Source organism: Diceros bicornis, chromosome 15 (genome assembly GCF_020826845.1).
Source record: "Diceros bicornis minor isolate mBicDic1 chromosome 15, mDicBic1.mat.cur, whole genome shotgun sequence".
NCBI lineage: Eukaryota > Metazoa > Chordata > Mammalia > Perissodactyla > Rhinocerotidae > Diceros > Diceros bicornis.
This window is the reverse complement of record NC_080754.1, coordinates 44707633-44719321: the sequence shown is the minus strand read 5'-3', so window position 1 is coordinate 44719321 and position 11689 is coordinate 44707633. Positions and strand designations below refer to the sequence as shown.

At 35.9% G+C, this 11689-nt stretch overlaps 1 non-coding gene across 1 annotated transcript; it reads right to left on the bottom strand.

Annotated features, from left to right (window-relative positions):
* Positions 1 to 10222: 10222 nt before the first annotated feature.
* On the bottom strand, positions 10223 to 10326 carry LOC131415099 (U6 spliceosomal RNA). The gene has a single exon (XR_009222329.1). It is a non-coding gene; the product is annotated as a U6 spliceosomal RNA (small nuclear RNA).
* Positions 10327 to 11689: the final 1363 nt, after the last annotated feature.

Below are 11689 nucleotides of genomic sequence, written 5' to 3'. Positions count from 1 at the left end.
TATTTTTATTCCAGTACCATACTGTTTTGATTACTATAGCTTTGTAGTATAGTTTGAAATCAGGAAGTGTGATGCCTCCAGCTTTGTTTTCCTTTCTCCAGATTGCTTTAATATTTGAAATATTTTGTGCTTCCATATGAATTTTAGGATTGTTTTTTCTATTTCTGTGAAAAATGCCATTGGAATTTTGATAGGATTGTGTGGAATCTATAGATGGCTTTGGGTAGTGTGGACATTTTAACAATATTAATTCTTCTGGTCCATGAACACAAGATATGTTTCTATTTATTTGTGTCTTCCATTTCTTTCATCAAAGTCTTAGAGTTTTCGGTATACAGATCTTTCACTGTTTTAAAAGTTTGTCTTTAGTGTCCTACGGTTTCACAAAGGTTTGTCTAGCTAAGGCTTTATTTTTATGTATCCTGCTTATATTCTGTATTATGTATCCTAGAGCTTGTAATTGTTTCATATGTGGGTATATGTGGATATAAATTCTTTCATCAATTCTGGAATATTCTCAGGTAAGACCTGTTTTAATATTATCTTGCATCCTTCTCTTTATTCTCTCTCTTTGTAATTTCTATTAGATACATATTGGAACTTTCATTCTGTTCTCCATGTGTCTTAATTTCTCTTTTATATTTTTCATCTCTTTACCTCTCTCTGCAGCACTCTGGGTGATTTACTCAGATCCCCATATTCTCACGTCCTTAGAGTCCATGCTGAAATTCTCCTTCTCAGAGAAGCTTTCCCTAAAACCATATGTAAATATCACCTCCTTTCTCATCATTCTTTATAATCTCATCCTAATTTATTTTTCTTAGCATTTATCACCACATAGCCTATTATGTATTAAGTTTTGAATTGTCTTTCTTCTCCATTAAGAATACGCTCTATGAGGACAGACATTCTGTAATTTCCATAAATTCTTTTGTTTTGGATTTTTCAAATCTGCCTATCTTTAAAAAAAAAATACATCATATTGGTTTATGGTTAGATTTGTTTTTAAAGTCTCTTTAATCAAACCATTGAAAAAATGTTATGGTTTGTCATTGTCAAGTTTAGACTAATATTGGCCTCTTAAAGTGAGTTTGAAAGTGTTTCTTCCTCTTCTATGTTCTGAAAAGTAAGAAAACTTTGTAGTATTGCTACCTTAAATGTCTGGTAGAATTTTCCATTGAAACCATGTAATCCTGGAGTTTTATTGGTTGAAAAGGTTTAACTCTGAATTCAATTTCTTTAATAGGTGTAAAACTACTTAGGTTATCAATTTCTTTTTGAGAAATTTTTGGAAATTTGTATCTTTCAAGTAATTTACCTTGTTTCTCTTAGTTATCAAATTTACTGGCATAAGGTTGTTCATAATACTCCCTTACTATCCTCTCAATTTCTGTAGAATATGTAGTGATGTCCCTTCTTTTATTCCCAATACAAAATTTTTTTTTCCCTTTCTCTGTGTGGATAAGTCTGGCTAAATATTTTTAAATTTTGTTGGTCTTTTCAAGGAATCAGCTTTTGGCCTTATTGATTTTATTGATTGTTTTTATGTTTTCAAATCTGTTTATTTCTGCTCTTTTGTCATTTTTTTCTGTTTATGTTGGGTTTATTTGCCCCTCTTTTTATAGTTCAAAAACTCTGTAGTTTTCTAATGTTGTCATTTAGAGATTTCTTCCGAGCATTGCTTTAGCTACATGTAACACATTTTCATTACTTAAGTTTTCATTTTGATTCAATTAAAAATATTTCTAATTTTCTTTGTGGCTTCCTCTTTGACCTATGTGATATCATGTTGTTTAACACCCAACCATTTGGACATTTTCCCTATTTCTTTCTGTTACTGATTGTTAGTTTAAAGCTATTGTGGTCAGAGAATATACTGTGTATGATTTCAATTATTTTAAATTTGTTGGAGTTTGGTTTTTGACACAAAATATGGTCTATCTTTCTGAATGCTGTATGTACACTTGAAAGATTGTGAATTCTGCATGGAAATATTCTATCAATTATATCAAATTGGTTGATAGTGTTGTTCAGGTCTTTTATATCCTTACTGATTTTCTGTCTACTTGTTCTATTGATTTCTGAGAGAGAGGTATTGGTGTCTCCAAAAGTAATTGTAGATTTGTCTTTCTCCTTTCAGTTCTATTGGTTTAGTTTTGTGAATTTATATTATCTGGTTTTGTGTGTATCTACATGTAAGATTGTCATATCTGGTTGATGAATTGCTGATGAATTCTTTATTATTATGCAATGTTTCTTTTTATCTGTTGTAATATTTTTAGTTCTGAAGTCTATTTTTTCTAGTATTAATAGAGCCACTCCCGTATTATTTTTATTAATGTTTTTATGAAATTACTGCTGTGCCTTTACTTTTAACCCCTATATGTTTTTGTATTAAAGAGAATTATTATAGACACCATATAGTTGGGAATTACTTTTGTATTTAAGTTGATAATATCTGCTTTTTAATTGTGGTTTTCAGAAATTTTTATTTAATGTAATTATTGATATGGTTGTATTTAAATCTACCATTTTGATAATTGTTTTCTGTTGTCTCATCTGTTCTTTGTTTTTCCTTTTTTTCTATCTTCTTTTGGCTTGAGTGATTTTTATTCCATTTTACCTTCACTTATAAGAAGGCTTATAAATTATATATCTTTTCACTATTGCTCTAGAGTTTATAATATACATTTTTATCTTATCATTCCTTACATTTAAATAATATTGCTACTTCATCAAAGTAAAAGAGCCTTACAACAGTTAATTCTATTTCCTTCTTCCACCCTACGTGTTATTGTTGGTATACTTTTGCTTCTACATGCTAAAAACTCCACAATATGTTGTTTCTATTTTTGCTTTAGGCGATCAACTATCTTCTAAAATGAGTAAAATATTTTAAATTTATACAAATTTTTACCATTTTAGTATTCCCATTTACTTTGGTAAACTAGTTTTTCACCTAGTACCAAACCTTCTGCCTAAAGAACTTCCTTTAACACTTCTTGTAGCACGAGTTTTCTGCGAAAGAATTCTCTCTGCAATTGTTGGTATGAAAAGAAAAATCCTTGTTTTGTCTTCATTTTTGAAAGATGATTTTATTAGGTATATATTGGATATACAGTTCTGGGTTGACAATTTCTAATTCTTTACACACCTTAAGCATGTCATTCCATTGCCTGCTGGCTTGCTGTGTTCTTACCTTTCTTTCTTTCTTTGCATGTAATGTTCCTCTTTCCTCTATTTACCTTCAAGATAATTATCTTTTTCTTTGGTTTTAGGCAGTTTGACTATGACATATATAGGTTGTGTCCTCTAAACTTCTTAGATCTGTGATTTGTTTTCTTCATTTTATTTTGAAGAATTCTCAACCATTACCTCTTTAAATATGTCTTATACCTCATTCTGTCTCTCTTCTCCTTTGGGGACCCCAATTACATGCATATTAAGCCAAGTGATACTGCCCCACAGCTCTTGGATACTGTTCTCTTTCTTCTCTTTCTTTCTTTCATTTTACTTTCTTTTTATTTATTTTTCATCTTCGATAATTTTTATTTACCTATCTTCTAATTTACTGGTTATTTTTTCGGTAGTATGTGGTCTGCCAATAAGATCAGTGAAGGACATTTTCATCTTTGATAGTTTTTTTCCTTTTTCACTAGCATGTACTCGACTTTTAAAAAATAGTTTCTTTCTCTCTGCTATAAGAATCCTCTGTTCCTGTATGTGATCTATTTTTTCAACTCGATACTTGAACACATTAACCATAGCTATTTCAAAGACCTATCTGGTTGTTCCAACATCTGGGTCATTTCTCTGGTTTTGTTGACTGCTTTAACTATCAACAATAGGTCTTTATTTATTTATTTATTTGCTTCATTTTGTGCCTTGCACTTTTTGACTAAATGATTGACATTGACTGAGAAAGAACTCCAGAGTCTGAGGTAAATAGCATTTATGCCAGAAGAGGACTTGCCTCTGCTTCAGTGAAGCTCTCAGTGTGGGGACTGGATTTCATGCTGTCAGTAGTTGAGTTGGGCTTGGCTTTTTTCTTGGTAGAGCTATTCCTGGTGTAGTGCAGGCTTCAGGTTTTCCAGTGTTTGCTTCCATTGGCTGCTCAGTGTGGTACCTGGGAAACTGGAGGATCTTTCTCATGTTTGAACTCTACTCTTAGGTTTTGGCAGTCCCTGAGGAACTATGCCACAGCAGGAGTTTCTCTCCCAGCTCTTGTCCAGTGGTACATTGTTTGTGCTGTTATTCAGTGCTAGATTTGTCATGGAGGTAGGACATTTTTTGTTTTCCTGGTCAGCTTTAGGCAGGATTTATGTCCTGGGCCTCAAGGGGGGGGGCTTTCTCTCTGTTTTTGCTCCTCTTTCCTGTGGCAGCTAATCTCTGGGTGGTCTTAGACAGAGGTTTCTTGCCCTTCCTCCAGTAATAGCGAATCTCTTTTCGTCAAGAATGTAGGATGCTGGATTCAAGTAGGAGTTGTGCTTCTACCTCTAGCTCAGCAAGAATGGATCTCTGGCTGTGTCCTCAGGAGGAGAGGCTTTCCTACCCCTTTCCCAGAGGCAGACATGTTTTGCTTCTGCTCCTACATGAGCAGCAATGCATCTATAACCATGCTCTGGGAGTCAGAGAGTTTATTTTCCCTCCCTAGCAGATTAAGGCTTTTGTTTTGTAGGAGAGAGCAGTTCAGGGAAGTAGCACAGCTTCAGCCTGGTCGCTAGCAGCTGCCGATCACCTGCTTTATGCCCGTGCCACTGAGAGGGCCTCTACCTTGTCACTCGCCTTGCATCCACATTTTCTAGTAAGCACCTGATGGAGGCTTGTGGAATAGAGAATGTGAGTGTGAACTCCCCTGTGTTGATTCTATCGGCTATTCTCAACTGAAATGCTGGGTCACACTTGGTATTAGGAATTTGACAAACTTTAGCTGACTTCTTTTTATCCACTTATTTGTTGTATGTCCCGTGCTCTCCCAAAGGTAAGTTTGTGTATCTTGGCTCTTTTTGGGTGAGGCTTGTCCTTGTTTGGATTCAGTTTACTTGATTGCTTTGTGACCTCGTCTGTCTGATGGGCTCAAGAAAAATGAGCATTTTGTAGATTATATTGCTTTTGTCAACATTAAGGAAAAAGTGCCATTTTGCATCTTTCGACATCTTCAAATGAAAGTAACCTTTCAGCTAATGCCAGTACAGTGGGCAGGTGCATAACAAACTTTTGACCTCATGTTTTCACTGGTTCCTTAGCCTCCCCCTCGAGCCCCTCCCCTCAAGCTTGTGCTCCCTCTTATTTTAATAGCTTGCCAGAATCTATGGAACAACTGTGCAGCTGACAAGTGGTAAACGTAGACAAAGCCTCTGTACCCTTGAGAAGGCTATAGGCTTGGACAGACACTGAGTTTATAATTACTTAAGTTTATTTTATTAAAAATTTAAAGATACATTGTTTTCTTTCCCTTTGGAACAATATGAGAGCCAGATTATCAATCAAATGATAAAGTAGGCAAGTGTGAACAGACAACAGATGGAAGAAAGCAGGAAAGGTAGATGCTGACTCAGACTCACTTAGCTGAGGTAGAAGAATTTGGGAAGCGAAGTTCCATCATGTTCCGCAACTCTCTGTCATCACCTTGGCAAGTGTTTGAGAAAGTGGTGGTTTGGTACAATATGTCTCCAACCACAAAATATAACAGCTTTGAAGAATAAGATATCTGATATCCAGCTCCACAAATGTGGTGACAAATATAAGTGACATTTAGCCCTCTTAATAACATATATAACAATCACGAACATGGAGCCAGATTTTCTGCTGGAAAATATAAGTTTGGAGGTTTACATGGATTTGTTAACTCCTTGCAACCAGACGTGGAGGGAACTTGGCTTTCCCAGGCACTATGTTAGAAATGAGAATTCTGTGTCTGCCAAGCCTGTTTGAATTAGGTTCCTGGTTGTGGATTTCCCGCCAGATCATTTGGCATCTCCTCTACCATTTTTTAATCTTGTAATGAGAAATTCAGGTAAACGTTAAGCTCAGCCTGCAAGCAGAAATCTTGAATTGCAGCAGGAAGACTGAGAGGGCTATGTGGAGGGAAAAAGAGGGCTGTCCTACTCATTTCTCCAGGAAGATTGTATGCATCAGAACTTCAGGTGACTTCTCACACCGGCTGGGGCAGTGCCTCAGCTTCTATTTGGGGAGCTCTGCTCTACCACTGACCCATCAAGTGGACTATCTACTTAAAACCCCTTCCATAGGAAATGCTGGGCCTGAGTTATCAGCACAATTTCTATATTCTCAGTTTCCGTCTGCCTGTGTTATAGCAACGTGATTTCTATAAAGGAACCATCAATCCTAGAATATGGGCGTGAGCAAATTCTTTTTGGCAAAGTCATTTCCAATCATCAAAGTGTTCCAGATAAGTGATTCCTTTTCTAAGAATGTTCTGGTAGGCTTGTATGAAGGGTTCTGTGTCTTTCAAGTGGAAGGGATTTTTATTGATCATCTAGTCAATCCACTGGCTGATTAATCTTAGGAATGTTTATGCAAGCTTTATTTTAATATCTCTTGCTATAAACTGATAAACCAACTTGGAAGTACAAATGTTTAGGCTCCTCTGGCTAAAAATCAATAGCCAAGAGTTATATAAAGGTGAGAGTTAAATGCTGCTCTTATACCATCTTTCTAAGTAAAGAAAACAAACTTTCTAATTAATTAAAAATAAAATTCTTCTGCAAATATAGACATTTACTAGAATTATACACAAAATAGTCCTATAAGCTCTACCAATCCTTGGCTTTATTATTTTTTTAGGGTGCTAAGACTGTACTAGGATGAAAGATTCAGTCAAGACAAATATAGCAAATGCATTATTATAGCAGTAAGACTCAGCTGAATACCCTAGTCAGACTTGAGTGACCAACATTCACCCAATCCAGTGTTTAGGTAGAGGCCTCTTTAGAAATCAAATCTAGAGTGGCCATTTTTTTTTTTTTTTTGTGAGGAAGATCAGCCCCGAGCTAACATCTATGCTAATCTTGCTGTTTTTGCTGAGGAAGACCGGCTCTGAGCTAACATCCATTGCCAATCCTCCTCCATTTTTTTCCCCAAAGCCCCAGTAGATGGTTGTGCGTCATAGTTGCACATCCTTCTAGTTGCTGTATGTGGGACACGGCCTCAGCATGGCCGGAGAAGCAGTGGATTGGTGCACGCCCGGGATCAGAACCCCGACCACCAGTAGCGGAACGTGCGCACTTAACTGCTAAGCCACGGGGCCGGCCCTAGAGTGGCCATTCTTAAAGGTAAATGTCTAGTTAGATTCTTAAACTATAGCCTTGCCACAGAGAAATATTTCTAAAGTATTTTAGCCTCCATTTTAAAAATCACTAATTTCAACAATGAAATCTATTTCCAATAGTATTTTGCTAATATGTAAATGCTATGGTGTTGACCATCCAATAAAGACACTCAAATTCCCTGTAGTAGCCACTTCTGGTATGTGTCCCTTTGATTATGCCTTAATTCATTCCCATTTCAAATTGTTCATTCCTCTATTTCAACAAATGTCTGTCAGTGAAAATCATGGAGGTGATGGTGCATAAAGGGAAGTTGATGGGTGTCAGTCTGGGCAAAGGAAGATTGAGGTCAAATGTTCAGAGTGGCGACTTCACTGGTTTCCTGTGAGAAATCTGCATTTTTAATATTTTTCCTAGTAAATGAGGAAATTTACAGATTTTTATTAACTCCAAACAGTCTATAGAAGTCGTGAATACATCTTTTCCTTGGTATAAGATAATATTTTATTTAAGCAGAAAAAAAGTGGTAACAGTTCTCCAACCTAAAATTCCATTTAGAGGGGGAAGGTTATAAACTACCGTTCAATTGTATAATTGTCTTCTACAGACCAACATCCTTGAATCACTCTCAACCCCCGCCCCGCAAAAAAGACACAGACCTGGAACTGTTTTGGTGTTTTATTTTAAAGAAAGAGACCATACAAGATCCTAATAAAGACGTGTTCAAAAGAGCCACTTTTATTTTTTTTCCTGGCCTCTATAAAAATTCAAATTAATTTCCAGTATGATCTACATCTGCGAGGAAATACAGAAGTTGAAAAAAAAAAAACTCAAAGAAAGATTCAATTGTGTTCATTACACTAAACTTACATAAACCAGGATGTGGCTCAATCTATTTTGACAGGATTTTCAACATTAAAGGTTAAAACAAAAAGAAGCCTCTAGTTAACCTTCAATTAACCATAGCTGCCTGGCACTTTCTTATTAATCAAGATTTTACTCCTTCTTGCATTATTTTTATGACTTTCAATTTTATTTGGTTTCTTGAATATATTTCTCAAAGGTGAAATAGCTCTATTTTATGGATGAAAATCGAATCAAAACATGGAAGGCTCCCTATGTGACCTTCATAAAGTCATCTCCCTGAGGTTCTTTTCTTATTTTTAAAATGACAATAATGAGGTCTACTTCACTGTGCTGTGGAAGAATGGAATGAAATAGTGGAGAGAGGCAGGGTAGTGTTGAAAAGACTAAAGGTTTTAGAGACAGGTAGACATAGTTTCCACAAAGTATGAGCTATGTGACATTGGGCAAGGTATTAACATCTCTGAGCCTCCATTTCTTCACCCATAAAATAAAAATGTGAATCCCAATTGGGACATTGCAATGTTAGATGAATTAATGTGTGTCACGGACTTTGTATACAAAGGGCAAAAAAAGATAGCTGCTGTGGTCTGAATATTTGTGCCTCCCCCCCACCCCCCTAATTCATATGTTAAATCCTAATGCCCAATGTGATAGCATTTGGAGGTAGGGGCCTGTGGGGGATGATTAGGTCATGAGGGCAGAGCTGTCATGAATGGGCTCTCTCCCATGTGAAGTTACAGAAAAAAGATGCAGTCCAGGAAGTAGGCTCTCACTAGACATTGAATCTGCCGGTGCCATGATCTTGGACTTCCCAGCCTTCAGAACTGTGAGAAATAAATGTTTGTTGTTTATAAGCCACTTGGTCTCTGGTATTTTGTTATAGCAGCCCAAATGGACTAAGACAGTAACTTTTTTTTCAATTGAGAGAAAACCTTGAATATGGCTACAAAGAAATAGGAGACCTAGCATTAGGCCTTGTGTTCTTTAATATTATTTTTTGTCTCTTCTGGAAAAGTTTCTTTCTCTGTATTCAATGTCCATGCCCATAATCATGTACTCTAAAACTAGTTTCCCACTTGAAAAATTCTATTTTTTTGTGAGGAAGATAAGCCTTGAGCTAACATCCATGCTAATCCTCCTCTTTTTGCTGAGGAAGACTGGCCCTGGGCTAACATCTGTGCCCATCTTCTTCCACTTTATATGGGACGCCGCCACAGCATGGCCTGACAAGTGGTACATCGGTGTGCGCCAGGGATCCAAACCTGGGCCACCAGCAGTGGAGCACGCGCACTTAACCGCTATGCTAGGGGACCGGCTCCTGAAAAATTCTTAATCTTTTTTTTCTAAATCATTATCAAGGTCAAAATTAGGCTTCTGCAGGATCTCACCCCAGACTTTTTGTTTCTTTCAGAGAAAAAGCAAAAGAATTTGAGTGTTGGCAGAGAAAGCCATAGTTATATTTTAAAGCAGTGGTTCCCAAACCACTTTGCATCAGATTCCCCTGGGTAGTTCCTAAAAATTCCCAGATTCAGGGTCCCTACCTCGATTCAAAAATCTGAAGGATATCAATGGAATTTGTGTTTCCCCAAGTGATTTTTTAAAAAGTTTTGTAACTGTGATAAAATACACATAACATAAAAGTTACCATCTTAACCATTTTTAAGATAAAGTTCAATGGCATTAAGTACATTCACATTTTTGTGCAACTATCACCACCATCCATCTCCAGAACTCTTAATCTTGCAAAACTGAAACTCCGTATACATTAAACAATAACTCCCCAATTCGCCTTCCCCCAGCTTCCAGCAACCACCATTCTACTTTCTGTCTCTACGAATTTGACTACCCTAGGTGCCTCATACAAGTGGAATCATACAGTATTTGTGCTTTTGTGACTGGCTTTAGCCTAATGTTTTAGCCTAATATTTTTGAGATTCATTCATGTTGTACTGTGTGTCAGAATTTCCTTCCTGTTAAAGGCTGAATAATATTCCATTGTTTGTATAGACATTTTGTTTATCCATTCAAAATCCATCAATGGACACTTCCACAAGCGATTTTTTTTTTTTAATTTGGAACACTTCACAAATTTGTCTGTTATCTTTGCACCGGTGCCATGCTAATATTCTCTGATTATTCCAGTTTTAGGATATTGCTGCCAAACTGAGCACTCCAAGTCATTTTGGAAACCACCGATAAGATGATTTTTCAAGCTGCACGTTGGTGAGACATTAAATCAATTTAATTGAGTGACTAGTATTTTATAAAGGCATAGAATAGAAGAAAATAGAATAAGTAAAAATTGTAATAATAAGGAAATGCATTATTTCAAAAGTTTTGTTTCTTTATATGTGTGTGAGTGTTGCAGGGGAGGGTGGTGTCTATGCTATCTTAAGACATAAAATGTATTTCTTATAGTTGTTCTCAACCAAAAAAGTGTGAAAGCCACCTGTCCAAAAACCCAGAATATAGGGCATGATTGGATCATAAGTAAATTACCATAATGCTCTGAACTTGAAATGTCCTGCAGAGTTACAGTAGTCATGATTTTACTTCAGTGAACTGATTTGGACCCCACGCTTCATCATGGAGGTACTATCACTTATTAATGAATCATTTTCATAACACTATAGCAAGAGTTATATATGAATTTGGCATCTTTCTGATACAGTAGCTTTTATAGACTCCAGAAGTAGATAAAGAATTGCTAACAGCAGTAATGAAGAGGTGTGAACGTCACTAGCGATTCGGGATTCTGTTCCAGCTCAGGAAACATACCACCAAAATCAAAATTAATTTTCCCCCCTTTGGCATTTTTCTCAACCATATGTGGTTTTTAAATTATTCTGGTGACTTCTATCACTTTATTGAAAACATACAGGATGTATTTATCTAAGATAAATATGATTTTACGTGGTATGTTTTCTGAAATAATAGGACACAATATGCATCAGCAAATAAGGCAATTATATAATAATATGACTGTTTGTGAATTGTATTTGGTTCTGCCAGAATTTATGAAACATATATGTTTAACAGATGTAAATGTTTATATTAGATTATATGGAACATAATTATTCATCTGCCTTTTAAAGAAGTGTGCAACTCCTGTTGATCCTCAGGAGAGCTATTTTCATATTGCCTGAGATGTTCAGTATATGATTCCACCTAAAATCCTCTGTGAGTTACCTGAAGCTGACATTGGCATTAATAAGCGCAAACGTAGTGTTCCCAAGTCACCTGAGTTTATGCTTTCTTTCAATTCACAGGGAAGACTGTGGGATAGAAGGATGGATGGAAAGATGATAGATAGATAGATAGATAGATAGATAGATAGATAGATAGATGATAGATACATAACAGATAGATAGACGTTAATATATAAAAGTGATATAGTCTAAATATAGAATTAAACTTTAAAAAATTATAATAAATGGACACACAATTAGGCCTTAAATACATAATAAGAATTGTGTTCAGAACTATAATACTAGCTTACAAGAACATTTTATATCGAGTCTCTTCAGTAATCT